The sequence below is a fragment of the Gallus gallus genome, chromosome 14 (genome assembly GCF_016699485.2).
Source record: "Gallus gallus isolate bGalGal1 chromosome 14, bGalGal1.mat.broiler.GRCg7b, whole genome shotgun sequence".
Lineage (NCBI taxonomy): Eukaryota > Metazoa > Chordata > Aves > Galliformes > Phasianidae > Gallus > Gallus gallus.
Window position 1 is genome coordinate 10,515,212 of NC_052545.1, and position 15,528 is coordinate 10,530,739.

Sequence of the window (15,528 nt, forward strand, 5' to 3'; positions counted from 1 at the left end):
GTATCTTCTTAATTAGTAGTACTTTAAACTAATTTGTCTTTACAGCTTATCATAGAAACAAAGAATACCTTGGCATGGAAAGGACCTTAACATCACTCAGTTCCAACCCTCTGCCATGGACTGGTTACCATCCACCAGCTGAGGCTGCCCAGCATCCTACCCAGCCTGGCCTTGGGCACCCACAGCTCTCTGGGCATCCTGTGCCAGGGCCTCATCACCCTGAGTAAAGAATTTCCTCCTACTACCTAACCTAAATCTCCTCTGGTTTAATTTAAAACCATTCTCCCTTGTCCTATCACTATCCGTCTGTGTAAAAGTCAATCTCCTTCTGTTTATAAGCCCCATTTAAGCACTGGAAGGCTGCAATGAGGTCTTCCTACAGCCTCCTTTTCTCCAGGCTTCCTCAACAAGCCCAGCCTATCTCTATAGCAGGGGTGCTCCAGTCCTCTGAGCATCCCTGTGGCCTCCCCTGGATGCAATCTAACAGCTCCGCATCTCTTACACTGGGACCTCCAGAGCTGAACACAGTACCATAGGTAGAATCTCCCAGGAGCAGAGTACAGGGAAGAATTCCCCTCTCTCGCCCTGCTGGCCACCTCACTTTTGAAGCAGACGAGAACACAGCTTGCTTTCTAGACAACAAGCACTTACTTCTGGCACATGTTGAGTTTCTCAATGAACGACACTCCTAAGTCCTTCTCCTCAAGGCTGCCCTAGAATGACATAGCTTACCATAAACTTACAGTTATCAAACTTACTAGTATCTTGATTATAAATTTCTCGCTTTGACTCGATACTATTGGCAAATTGAGCAAGTGAGGGCCATAAAATTAATTAAAATCTTAATTAAGTGGATTCTTCTTTGCATTCTGCAATTAGATAAAGTAGTAAGTTATTATAATTCCCTTTAAAAGGACTAAGAGGAAGAGAGTTCCCTAGTTAATGATGGGAAAAGACAAAGTATATGATTTTTACATATGTGATCCATATATGTTGTATATCAACTAACATGAATGCATTACCGATTTGACAAGTTATGGATTAGAACAAAGGTATGAATCCATTTGTCTTAACTGCCATCACTGATACTGAGCTTGGTTTATATTCCACATATTCCTGAAGTTCAAAATTATTTAGACCTCTGGTATTGGAATGTATGAAATGTATCACAGAAAACAGCAAGCCCAAACCTTTCCTTCTAAATTAATATGAAAGAGTTTTTACCCTTTTCAGAATAGAGCAGACAGTCAAAACCCATCAGAATATTGTTTTCTAGTATTTCTCACCTGAGCAATAAAAATAGTTGGAAATGCTACAAGAAATAGTTTTATCATCTCCTGTGACCAAATTGAAAGTCTCATTACTCTTGGTGCTGGCTAACACTATCATTTTCAGACTAGCGATAACATGAGACCTTCAGTTTTCATTATTAGAAAATAAAAAGTTTCTAAGCTGTCATATTGAGTACAAAATCATGATAAAATGATCAATGGCAAGAAAAAAAGCATGAAAAGAAAACCATTATTTTAAATAAAATTGTGACGATGAAGAATATTAATAATAGATTTTAAGTATCAGTTCAGAACTGGACTGTAGCCTCAAACGCATCCCGTACTCAACAAGCACCAACAGAAAAGTTGACTGTACAGTAAAAAGCTAACAGCAATGATCATAACATGCTACAGCCTGAATGGACAAGGAGTGAAGATATCACTACTATTTTAGGTAACTGAAGTAGCAGGGGATCTAGTCGACCCATTTTTCAGATGATTTTATATGGCCGACTATGCCACCCATCCCCATTTCCCAACTTTCCTGTAAAACAGAAATAAAACTACAACAGATATGGCTACTTTGAGCAAGGGTAAAATTTCTATACGTCCAGGGATTAGTTGAAGCTTTAGTTCATCATCAACACACAGCTGAAAGGTATCTTAATAGCATAAAGCATAACAACACATCACATAATGTATCTGATCCTTATCTGTCTGCAGCTACAGCCAGTGTTCAGTGTTTCAGAACTGAAACAGAACAAAAAAGTCAACTCAAAGACTGCATGATGTACGAAGAGGTAAAACAATTTGCTACTGCATTAATTCAAGTATGCACTGCAAACCTCAAAAGCTTAACACAGTGTAGACAAACATTATTTTAGTCTCTTTTCAAACACCTCTGGTGACACAAACTTACTGAGCACACAAGCCCATACTCCATTTTCACCTTCAAAAAACATATTCTCTGTGTTATATAAGATTTCCCATACACTTGCCAAGACGATGGCAAGATGAAACACCACTGCACTTTGCTAAGATGATAGCAAGGTGAAATACTATTTGTAAATCATGCTTTAGCGTTAAAGTCAGTTAATGGGGGGAAAAATGAAAAATGAGTGATGAAACAAAACTTCAATCCAACAATTCACTAATTAATTTAAAAAATTGATCAAAATAGTGGTAATTTTGAAAAGCATTCGGTACACAGAAAGGCAGGTCTCAGTTACTGCTAAATTCATATCACCAATAATCCCGTAACAATTCAACCAGCTCCGAACCTTTTCAGGTTCACAGGCCACTAACATTCAGCTAAGAGGCTTCAGAAATGTAGATTAATGTTTCATGCTCTAGGGAGCAAGCTCATCATCAACTGTGTTGAGAAACTCTCTTTTCTCCTTTAGGGAATAGAATTACATAATCAGTTAAGTACATTACAGTTCCTTAGCTCTTTCTAAGCCCTTGCTACAGTAACTTTTATTGGGGTAGGACCAGTGGTCTTTGTAACAATGCCAACTGTTCACCAGTATGTTACAAAATAAATACATTAGCAGTATTCTATCTATGCTGCTCTTACACTCTTATTCCATTTAATTTCATCCATTAAAAACTATCACCTCTTTTCTATATGTGCTCTTCGACCATGAAACAGACCATGCTTGCAATCACACACCCCAGTGCTCCCCTGAACAACCAACAAATCTAAGAGCACACGCGTATTTCAGGACTCCTACCAGTACCTTCCCTTTGTCATACAGGGATGGAAAGCAGGAAAAAAAAAGTTCCAAAGCTACATTCATTATTATGGTCATATCTTATGGGAGATACAGCCACCGTCGCCAATTCGTGTTGCTACTTGAACTGAACACGCAGCCATGTGATAAGAGATATAATGAGATTTTTAACAGAGGGCTGCATCTGAGTGTTTGACAAAGAAAAAAAAAGATTCAGCTGGGGTACAATGAACTGTTATTTATTTCCATTTGAGTTTAGCAAAGGTTGTCCTACACAACTGTGAAACAATTTTACACTTTTTAAATGTATTAGCTTTGAACTGAAACAGTAAATAAACTATTTATTTGGATTTTTTTTTTTTAATCTCAAAATGGATTTAAAAGGGTGTGTAGAGAGTTTAGCACCACAGAGAGCAATTTTTTCACGGCAGGCTAATAGGATTGCAAAGGGTTATTTTGCTGGAGAGCAGATTTTCAGATGCTTTCTCTCTAATGAAGCTTTTGTTCCTCACTTACAAAGTGCTTTTTGTCTTTCCTTTTCACCTTAGTTTTTTTCCCTCCTTTTAAACAAGACAGGGAAAGGTGAATTGCCTTGGAGAACCGTGTTGCCACTGGACTAAATTAAACCTTAAAAGATCAAAGCTTTCAAAATCATGCTGAGATCAAACTGGGATCTTTGGAAGACTTAGAAGGAAGGAAAAACTCATCTTTACAATTTGTCTACAAACATGTTGCTCTTCAGTTGCTAAAGATATGCAGGAGGAGTATACTGTGTGAGAAAACAATCTGCAGTGATAGCATAGCAGCTTTTAGAGAAATCGATCTTTCCCGAGAATGGGTGAAATTCACCTCTGTTCTGAGAGTCCTCAGGTCTTGTCCTGGCCATGTAGGCTGTTCTTTTAATTCTCTAATGGCTCAGTGGTTGTCCTATAAATTTTAGCCCATGTGACCTCCCAAGTCCACACTCCCTGAAGATTACTATAAATAATGTTAAAATATATAAAGAGAACTTCCAGAGCAGCAAGGGGGGGAGAATCCAAACAACTGTGAAGCAAATTATCTGGAGTTACTCAAAGGCTCTTGTGACTAAAACAGCCATTTAGTGGTCCGTGGAAGCTAAAACTATTTGTCTGAGGCTTGGAAACAGTCTAGCCGTACCTGCACGCTCCCCCAGCAGCAGTGCATTGCCCTGCCAGTTAGACAGCCTGACTAACCAGAAAGGCTAGGTTTTAATTCAAGGAATTTAGCAAGGTCAAGCCATGCTAGTTTTAAAATGCATTACTACATTTCACCACATGGAAGATTTAGTTATGTAAGAAGAGAAGCTGCCTGTCTGGAAAGTTGAAACAAAGCTTATAACAAGTAAGTTTTATTATTACCATAGCTGCCCCAAAACCAAAATTAGTTGGACAAAGGAGACAGAAACCGTTCTCTCACCTCAGTCCTTCACAAGCTCGCTCACAGGTAAGGATGAAGCCCCTCCAGGCCACCAGCCCTTATCACTCTTCCACACAGCATATTTCTGAAAACAGTGCTGAGCAGGGCATGCAAAACCACCATCACAGCAAGACCTTTTTGCAGAAATGCTTTTACATACTGTTCTTTTACCTTCAGAAATCTCAGGATGGAACTTCCCAGTTCCATCCCTACCACCAGCAGGAGAACATTCTAGAAGGGGATGGATCTCTGCGGCAACGCAGCCTCGCTCCAGCCCCGAGCAGCTAACGGCTGCGGGCTGAGGCAGCTGGCCAGGCTGGGCTGCCCTCGGGGACACAGCCGAGAGAACGCCGCAAACAGCACAGCCCACACGGCCGCAGCGCAGAGCCGGAGCAGAGCAAAGAGCCGTTGGGCACAGAGGAAATTCAAACCAACCAATCAGAGCCAGCCTCTCCGCCGCGCTGGGGCTGCAGCGCCCCTTGCAAGGCGCCGAGGGAGCCCGGGCCGCCTGCAGCCCTCTGGGCTCTCCTGCCTCGCGGCACGAAGCTGTGTGGCTGTAAAGCTGCCTTCCTGAGCGCGCTGCTTGGCTGTATTTGGTCTTCCCACCGTTTTTGAGCTTGTACTGCAACACAGGTGTAACCACCGCTCCACTCTCAGCGTGGAAAGCGATCTGCTTTTATCCTTTTCGTTTCAGTTGAATTTATTATTTCGGTTTTGTTGAGGAAACCTGACTTCCAGGATGGCATTCTGCCTTTGTGTGAAGGTGTCGCAGCACCAAGGGTGCCTACCGGGCTTCTGAACCCCCTGCAAGCAGCATTGCCCTACCAGAGACAGCAGTTCCAACAGGTGGTCCAACAGCAGTCCCATGCCGAGAGGCCTGCTTCCACAAAGCGCCCTGTATTTGCTTTGCCTCTTCTGTTTTTACCTTAAACAAACAATCCATCCCACCCTTTTTCTTCGCCTTTCTAACCTCCAGGACCCTAGTCATTGAATGACAAGACATAAGTACCACCAGGAACGGAACTAACAAAAGAAGAGGCAATTGCAAGAACCATGAATTTCTCTTTTTTTAAACAGAATAATTTTGGAGGTGTGTTCTCCTTTCACTAGTGTCAGAGAGCACTGACACAGTGCTAGAAAGCTGGTCTTGCCTGCACTAAAATGGGATTTCTCCCACAGCAATGTCTTCCACGCTTGACAGGCTAAGTAGAACGGTTCTGTCCATGTTAAGGCAGTAGCTGTGATGATTAAGCCTTCCTTACAGAGCTCATTGCCTCCCAGCAAGGTGCCAAGGATGGGGCCTGTCATATGTCTTCTCTACTTGCAGAGCAGAAAAATCCAAGCAACCCCAACCACCTATCATTTATTCACACTTTGAATGGTGAGCAGCCAGAGCTACACCTCAGTAGCAGCTCAGAAACCTATGATGGTACTGATCATGATCATAGCTCCTTACGTAATGTCATATATTTCATACACATTTCTAAGAAAAATTGTTGGGATATTACTGTAAATGGAAAGGCCTAACATCTAAATAAGGGGAAAAGATTTAACCTTTCAAATGACAAAGAGCCAAATGAATCAGATTTCAATATTGTAAAGAAGCACAAAAAGCATCAAGTCAAATTTAAATCTATTCATCTTCACCATATCAACACGCATTTATGTTACTTTTCCATTAAAATCACTATTGGAATTCATTTGCCAGTGTGAATATTTGAAGATCAGGTGCATAATTTACTCTGAGATTTTCCTTGAGGAAATTCTAGTAGCAAACCTTCCTGGACTAAGTTAATTTTTTATGATATTGAAGGAAGAGGAGTGAAAGGTGAAATGCATTCATTAAAGTCATCAACTTTTGATTATCTACTACTCACAATCAACTTCAACTATTTACAAATAATTGTTTGGTCCTTAAGATAACAAAAATCAATCCAGTAATTTGTATTGAGGACAAAAAGAATATTACGTTCATTAAATTATTTCAGCAGCATTCCCAGCAGATGAAAATCACCATGAAATTCAACATAGTATATGGAACGACCACTTTTTACAACGCTGAAGCTTACGTTCTAAATTGAATTCAGAGTTCTAGCGATATCAGTAAAGAATTAAAATATATACTCTATTTTAGAGAGTAATTCACTTACCTCTGTTAAAAATAGGACAGGAGTTATAAAAGCATTCTATTTCACAAAACCATAAGCTGTAATATTGACCAGATTTAATGACAACTTAATTCAGGATAATCATGTCACATCAAATTTGTTTCAATTCTTGAACGCTTTAATGCCGCCTTAAGAACAGTGCTATAATGCAATACCTTCCATAGGCTAAATGGAAATCCATATTATTTCTAGCAGAATACTGGGAGTGGGCAGGGATGAACAACTAGATCAGCTCAGTATTCCTGGGATTTCAGCAACTATGTTTTCTGCATCTGAAGTCATCAAAATTGTATTATGTTTTATTACAATGAACCCAAAAGAATGATAAATCTGAGCATCATTCATGCATAGATGCTACTGCAAAGCAGGATGAGAAATTATTTGACATACAAGATGCAATAGATGGAGCCTGTAAAAAAAGACTAAAAGGAAAGCTTAGCCCAGGGTTTTCTCACAGTCCACCGGAACTATGGTACAGTTAGCAAGACAAAAACAAACAACAACAACAAAACCCAGACAAAATAACAACCTAGAAGCTGCTAAAAATACTGAGCATGTTCTTATGTGTGCATTTTCACATGAAAGCACCATTGTTAACAGCAGAGAAAACAACTCACAGTCCTAAAAGTAGATTTATCAAACTGGAAAATAAACAGAATCTTAATTCAAGGAAGATTTGCTTTGTTTCACAATACACAGCTCATTCAGTGTTCCTAGCAAGCTCATGAAGAATCAAACAGATTATGCCTTCCTTTCACCCCTTTTTACAAATAGGCATGATTTTTTCAAGAAAATGTAACAGTATTCTCAGCTGTACAACTGCTTCCAGATATGGATAACTAACATTTCTAGATATATCTTATCCAAATCTAAAATAGAAATCTTGCTATATTTTACCCAAAGTTTCTGATATTAGCAGGAAGGAATAGCATTACTTGAAATGCTCAGCACTTCCACAATCCCCTTTGGAACAAATCAAACTAAGCCTTTAAACATATGCATAGTAAATTCTATGTGAGCAAGAATGTCTCCACCAATGTCATCAATTCTTCAGCAACCTTAAAATTAAAAATGGGCTTAAAGCATTTTCTAGATTAGGCCCTCTCTCCTTTCTTTTATTAAAATGGGACAGTGGCTATAAGCCAGCAGAAACTCTAGTGATAAAGTAGAAGACATAAACTTGGTGAGAGATGTGATAAAATTCACTTCTATACATAAGGAAATGACTTCCATAACTCATTCCAGGTCTTACTTCTTGTAAATAGAACTGTAAAAAAAAAAAAAAAAAAAAAAGCATATTCCATATAATTTCTAGATGCACACTATGCTGATTGCTTCTTAGTTTTAATTTGATTAAGCAGGGAACACTTTGAAGATTTTTCCCCTTTGTTTCATTATCTTTACTTGGATTAAAGACAAGAATATACAAAAACAATAACAATGCAGTAGTGCTTTCAGAAACAAGACAAATCTACTGAGGGGACAAAATTCATATTGCCATTTTTCTTCTGTTCAGTGGGCTGGATGGATGATCTACCTTTCTTTCAACTTGCCTTTGCTGCAGGCAAGCAGGATGACAGTATGCTATAGGACTAGTTAAAGTGCACAGCAGCCAGATTCCCCATACTTCAGTAAAAAGCCCAACAGGATGAATTTTGTTAAGGTCTAAAACTATCAATTACCTTTACATAGCTCTTGCAACATTGACTGCTGAGATATATAATCTGAAGAAAGTTCTATTGCCCAAATGCACATTCTCCATTTTACTGTATCGTGTAGCTGTCAAAGAGGTATCTATTCAAATCTTTGAACACATAGCTGTGTAAGACTTTTATGGGATACACAAAATCCCAAGGCCACTGTGACTTTGCGTTAGTGGGAGGTCATTAGTTATTTGTCATCCCCCTGTGTTAGGTACTGTTAAATCAGTGAAAAAGAGACTCTCACCTCAAGGGATCGAGTCTTCAGAGATAAAGGCACAGAAGTCAACTTCAACAAATTTATTTTTCACTTAAAAAAATTTAGGACTTTGTTCACATTGAAAAGTAAATTGGGGTGTTTTTTAAATATACATAAATAAAAATAAGATGCATGGAGGTGTATTGTAGTTATAGACATCTGTCAAAACAAGAAGTGAGATAACCACTCAAATAATGAGAATTCAAAATAACTTTAAATTATTTGAATCCACTACTAGCCTGCAGGCAACTTCTCAATTACACTTTAACTAGCTCTTACACAAGCAACAATACTATCTAAACAACAAGAAAAGATAAATTATGCAGAAATTACGTTCTAAAACTCAACGTCTGCCATACATCAGCACTTCAGCAAGTTTCATAATGTTGCTTGAGCAAAGTCTTGGTGAACTTCACTAGGACCTTATCAAAATACCCTTGTACTGGATTTACAACATGACTGGACTTGCAACAAATTGGGTATAGATTTGTTGTCATTTACTTATTTATTTAACAGCGCTATAGATGGAATGTACCTTGATTTTTCATTATTTTTTTTAAGTGGTCTTCTATTCATAGAGCTGATGGTAATGGACAAAATATGTCCAGGAAATTTTTAAGATTTATACCAAGAAATGCTCTTGAATTTGTGAAGTGTAATGATATTAATAAGAGTAATCATTATAAGTAGTAAGAAAAGATATTTCCATCAAACCTCAAGTCCACTCCTTCTCATATCACACTATGAGATAAATGATGAAAAACAGCATCCTCAGAAGAGGTTCACCTCCATGAAAAGATGTCTGTTTTCAAGCCGTTATCCAATGGAATACACTGACTTGATTTCAAATAGTGTTTTTGTTGATTTTTATTTTATTTCTAGTTAAAGATGCCCAAATGAACCAACTCAGAAGAGGAGTGGTAAGAGTCACTGGTTTCAGTTACTGCTGATTAAGAAGTACTAAAGTAGAAATTAATTTCACAGATAGATGGCAAGACTGTTTGTGATTGCCAAATTTCACCTTGAAATAGATGGACCCAGTCCATGCTCACTGTCCACGAGTGGCACTTTGCCATATATCTGAAGTCACACTAAATGGGTTGCTGTGCTTGTATCTCTCCAAGAATGTAAAAAGATCACAGATAACGTGAAATTTATTGGAGGAGAAAGTTACGTGGGAAATTCTGCTGTATGGACATTGCATTACTTGGGGTAACGAGGAAAAAATTTCTGCACCAACCTCTAGCCTAGCACATCCTTTTAAGAATGATTGCAGAGATAAACCTAACCCTTCTTCTGCTCCAGACCAAAACACAACTGAAATGAGATATACAGCAGCACTTGCTAAATATCCATCATGTACCTGGCCAATAACAAATAAGAGAAGAGAAGCTCCATCAGAGATGCATAACAAATCACTGAAAGCATATATAATGAAAATAAACCAGCCTATTTTATATTAATGAAGATTTCAAGTATAATTATTTGCATGATCAAAATCCCATTAGTTTTAATGCGAGTCTCTGAATATGCACATATTCTCTAATCACCTTCAAGGCAAGCATACATGTATGTACACACAAAAATATGCATGCAGTCAGAGTTTCTTTGAGGGTATAAAGACAGCATTCAATATATGTTGATTTTCTTTTTAACTGGTAATCGGGTAGTGATAATATTATTGTCAACTAGATTAAATTTCCAAAAATTGTATTAATAAGCAGGTTGTTTTTCATATCACCCATTAAACTGAAAAATTGAGCCAATGTACAGGAGAAGAACTGGTTGCTTGAAACTTGTGTCTAAGGTCTAGTAAGCTGGCATTCACAAACAGCTCTTCTAATTGAGCCTATTTTATATAAATTTGAGTTTTAAGAACACCTTTTCTTCTTTGCTATTTCATTACAATATTTCAGTTCTAACAAGAATGTGGTCTCAATACTTTATTTTTAATGTTCCTTACAACATCCAGTATGCTTTTTCCATTCATCTTTAAAAAAGCACCTTAAAATATCTGGAGGAGCCAGTTGTAGCTGCTGGAGCCTTTTTAATTCAACAATAAAAGCAGGTGCCAGGGAGTTGAATTGACAACTGTTAATTTTCAGTTCTTGCTCTTGATTTCGGCATTCTTAAATTGTTTTGAAATGAATAGCAATGCAGCTCAGAGAGGATTAGAGAGATTCTGTCTACTTCAACTTCAGACATTAGAGGCAACTTTTTATTAAAATGTTGATTGAAGTTTGATTGTGACAGCATTTGCTTGGGCTGAAACCCCAGCACCTCAGACTGTCCCATACAAGTTCATTCACTTCAATCTCCAGCACCAGCAGGAGAAAGCACTTGGGAGGCCTCATCCTGGATGACGCTCTGTTGGGAGGATGCTGGTGTTTAGGTGGGGGTTCAACTTCCACCATCAGAAGTGTTCAAGAACAGCAATTTTACATCCAATTAACACAGAGGTAGTAGCAGAATATTAATAAAATTTTAGTCACTTGTAATGGTAAAAGACAGAATTGTACTTCACAGTTATAAACAGCTGCCTATGAGTTTCAGTAAACTGAAGTCTTGATATTTAAGGATAGATTATTACTTATGCATTTGAGTTTTTTTAGTTACACAACTAATTCTTTAATAAACTTCTCAATTCCTCCCTTTTCATATTTTTCTTTTATATATTGTATATATATTTTATATATATATATGTACATACACATTTTCTTTTATATACTGTGTATACATATATATATAGTATGTATGTATACACAGTAGAAGAAGAATAACTGTAAAAATAAACAGCAATCTTCAATTGTCATTCTAACATCCAAAAACTCACCATTTACAACTGTAATGTCATCTCACATGCCAGTTTGGAAAATCCAATAGCTGTGGTAATGTTTTTGTGGAAACTGAATTAAGTTTCCATGGTGCCTCTGAATAACAGTAAAAAGTAAAACATTTAATTCTGCACTACTCCCTATTTAAATTAAAAGGCCAGCGTACAAGGGAAAAAAAATGTGGCTTCTCTTTAAATCCCAGCAGGCAACAAATGAAGCCCTCAACTTATATCTATGGGATACCAAGGAGTCAGAAATTGCTTTCATGACAATAAATATCTGAATTGCCTTGTAGTTCTGTGGAGTTGTGTATTTATTTTTGGTCACATCTTATCTGTACTTAAAACAGTCTGAATTTGAGTCAATTGACTCCCAAATACATTCCAGATATGCATAATCTCATGAAAAATGAAAGCATGGCAATTCTCAGTCTTTCTCTGGCATTCCCATGTATTCTACGACTATCCTGTTCTCTGAAAGCATGGTGTGTGATCTGAAATTTATTTTAAATTACAGAGGGTCATTTAGCAGACTCTGAAGGGAAGTTTGGAATTGTTTTGTGGTTTATTTGTTTTCAATAGAAATGCATTAATTTAAAAAGAATTGTGGAGAAGATTAGGGTTTTTTAAGCAATAAAAACACTTGAAGTTTAAGTTGTGACAAGGAGATGTTTTTCCAGGCTCAGAGGATACACCAGAATTAAAATTCCTAAAATTAGAGTATCCGTTCAACTCAAATAACATGACCACCTTGCAAAACTCACCCTTTCCATTTCTGTCATGTTCTAATGCTACCATCTGAGTACAGAGTCCAGTTCTGACAATTCTTAAATCCTAATCCAGAGGGTGACTCCAGGCCAAAGGATGTGAAAAAAGGAGACCGGAATCAGTGCCAAATGTGACTTGAGTTTACTTACACAGTAAGTCATTGCTTGCAAAGACATTATAAAATGGGTTACACATAATCATAGACCATAAGAGCCAAGTGCTGACAATGCACAAAATGCTACCCTCCCCATATCACAGCTGTTATCTACTTCGAAAAGGTACGTAACAATCATCCATACCAAAGGCAGAGATTAATGCCAAGAGCTTCTGAGGGTCTGTCAGTATCTTCTTATAATACATTATTATGAACCATCATCGTTCCATTTGGGAGTGCAGCTCCTGACACTCCTTACAAGTTTCTTAAGTATTTAGTTAGATGAGCAAAAATTCATCTGGATGATGAGAAGATACCTGAAACAAAACCCAGGACACCACTTAACAATAACTTCAGGCTATCAGAGCCTCATTATCACTGTAATGACAAATTTGAAGCAGCTTAGTGAAAATCATCTGACTGTCTGCCTCTTGATCCATGAAGTGGACTTAGCTGGTCAGGCTGCCCAGGTGAATTTTTCATCTCATAGCATCTTTGCACAGACCTCACAGAGCTACATGCGATGCTCTCTGGCAGACACACTTGTGTCTGCTGGAGCCACCAAACAAGATTAAATCCATTTGCAGAACACAGAACAGCCAAACCCCCAAGTTTTGAGACATCCACATGAAAATGTATATATACCATTTTGTTTTTCGCCACTGGAATCATTGGTTCCTCAGCTTTTTTGTGGCTCTACCTTTTTAGAGAGCTCTCCAGTTTGTTTGGGTAGATTTCTTCATCCTCTGTGAGAGCCCAGTGGAGCAGCTAAGTCCCCAGTAAGCTCTAAACTGAAGAAGACCCTGTGCAGTGACAAGCCCTGAGGTCTGAAGGCTGACACTGCAGGTACTATGGTAAGGAAGTGTGTGCATCACATGCAGCAAACATAACAGGAGTGTTTTCTCATTACCATTCCAGCACACCTATTCCTCTACAATATGACTGATTGAAAAAGGTATGAGCCTTTTTAGCCACACAAAGTACCAGTTTATCCTTTCCATATTATTTTGTCACATGACTGACAACGCATTGGCATGTCGAGAACTTCAGGTTGTCACAACGTATATAATGACCAGACATTCTCATATCCCACTGCTCTCACCCCATTACTTATTGCCCGAATGACAATTTGCAAAGCATGGCTCTAGCGGAGCTTTCCAAATTCCATGCTGGTAGAGATTTTTCACCTTCATATAACTGACAATTAAATGCTTTTAATAACGTAACAGATCCTAAAATATACACCAGATTGGATAGTTAGCAGAACTATACAAAAGCTAGAGTAGTGAGAGTTGCATACAATAGCGAAGAATCCCATATACTTTTTAGGAACAAATTGGAGCTTCCTATCTGAAAGCTAGATGCAAATTTCAGCCAAAATCCACATAAAACATAAGCAGTGCATAAAACTTTCAGATTGGAGTTTAAGATTATATTTTAAGAGTCTGAAAAACAGGCAAATGTTTCATACAGCATACTTTAATACGGAAAGCATGCTTCAATAAGGAAGACTGTAAGTTTCATGCCTGCCTTTGTGCGGATAGTTCAGAAAATTCAGAAACTAATACCCAGCTTTGGACCATAAGATGGATTCACAGATAATTTGATAAAAAGTGCTGTTAATCCAAAAGAAAGACTGACAGTTCCGTAGATCTGACTTTCATTATTGATTTATTAATATTTGATTAATCTCATACCAGGAAATGATGAGTGTAGGAGCAAATGTCTAGAGCAGTGCACACAAATTCCATGTCACTAACTTTTGTTTTGTTTTGTTTTTCCAGTGGAAAAAAAAACAAAACAAAAAACCAGAAAATTCCTAATTTATGACAGACTTCACATGACAACTTTGCAAGCTGTGTGGTGCAGCTGACACGTCCAAGAAATGGGATGCCATTCAGAGAGACCTAGACAAGCTCAGGCAGTGGGCCCAGGAGAATCTCATGAGGTTCAATAAATCCAAGTGCAAGGTCTTCCATCTGGGTTGTGGCAACCTCTCCTATCAGTACAAGCTGGGAAATGTAAGGATGGAGCACAGCGCTGCCAAAAAGGACTTGGGGGTACTGGTACATGGCAAGCTGGACACGTGCCCTCACAGGTCAGAAAGCCAACCATATCCTGGGTTCCATCAAAAGAAGGGTGGTCAGCAGGTTGAAGGAGGTGATCCTGCCCCTCTGCTCCGTGCTGGTGAGATCTCACCTGGAGTACTGCATCCAAATGTGGAGTCAGTACAGGAGAGACATGGATCTATTGGAGCACGTCCAGGGGAAGGCTACAAAAATGATCAAAAAGAGATTGACCTCCCTATGAGGACAGGCTCAGAGCTGGGGCTGTTCAGCCTGGAGAAGAGAAGGCTCCAGGGAGACCTGGTGGCAGCTTTTTAGTACCTAGAGAGGAGTCTATGAGAAGAAAGCAAACAGGCTTTTCTAAAAATTCTGTTATGATAGGACAAGGGGAAAATGGTTTCAAACTAAAAGAGGGGAGATTTAGATTGGACTTAAGGAAGAAGGTTTTGACAGTACGAGTAGTGAAGCACCAGCACAGGTTGCCCAGAGAGGTGCTGGAAGTCCCATCCCTGGAAGCATTTAAGGTCAGGCTGGACCAGACTCTGAGCAACCCGATTAAGCTGTAGGTATCCCTGCCCATTGCACAGGAGTTGGACTAGATACTTCTAAGGGTCCCTTGCAACTCAAAAGATGATTTTATGATCCTGTTGATTCTATGTGTGCCAATCCCTTAGCAGCAGAAGAAAATATTAACTAAACCCTGGGAACCTGCAAGATAACAGATTTTAGCATTCACTAGCATCTGACAATGTGTGTGTACCCTTATCACATCAAATTCCTATGCAATTTTATCAGCAACTCTAGAACTAATTTTTTACTTTAATAACTGACTTATAATTGCCAGCACTATAATATAAATGAATTGCAAAAACTGAAATACAAGTAGGTACGGCTTGTGACTTCAGACTACTCAAAACATAAAACCTGATATTAAAAATTCTTATAATTTCTCTGGATTTGCAACAAAGCTTAGCAGGTACCCTCATGGAGACATTTAGCTGCCTAGAAGCGAGACTTTATACATTTCCTGAGATGTGATGGTATAGTAAGTGATTTACACAAGTTAGAAACAGTGCAGGAAACCTAATGCCCAGCTTGCACAACTGGCTGAATATTTACCACAGCGTTTTATTACAAAG

The 15,528-nt window shown here is 38.4% G+C and overlaps 1 protein-coding gene across 5 annotated transcripts in view; it reads right to left on the reverse strand.

The window, feature by feature from the left end:
- Positions 1-15,528, reverse strand: part of METTL22 (methyltransferase like 22) — a 660,197-nt gene that overhangs the window by 394,692 nt on the left and 249,977 nt on the right. The window contains exon 1 of one of the 5 annotated variants that reach the window (XM_040647408.2): positions 4,613-4,839. The exons of 3 other annotated variants lie outside the window; for them this stretch is intronic. The gene's annotated coding sequence lies outside the window, so the exon portion shown is untranslated. Of the gene's footprint in view, positions 1-4,441; positions 4,840-15,528 lie in introns of those variants that run through there. One more of the 5 variants, XM_046900662.1, reaches the window with a different exon arrangement.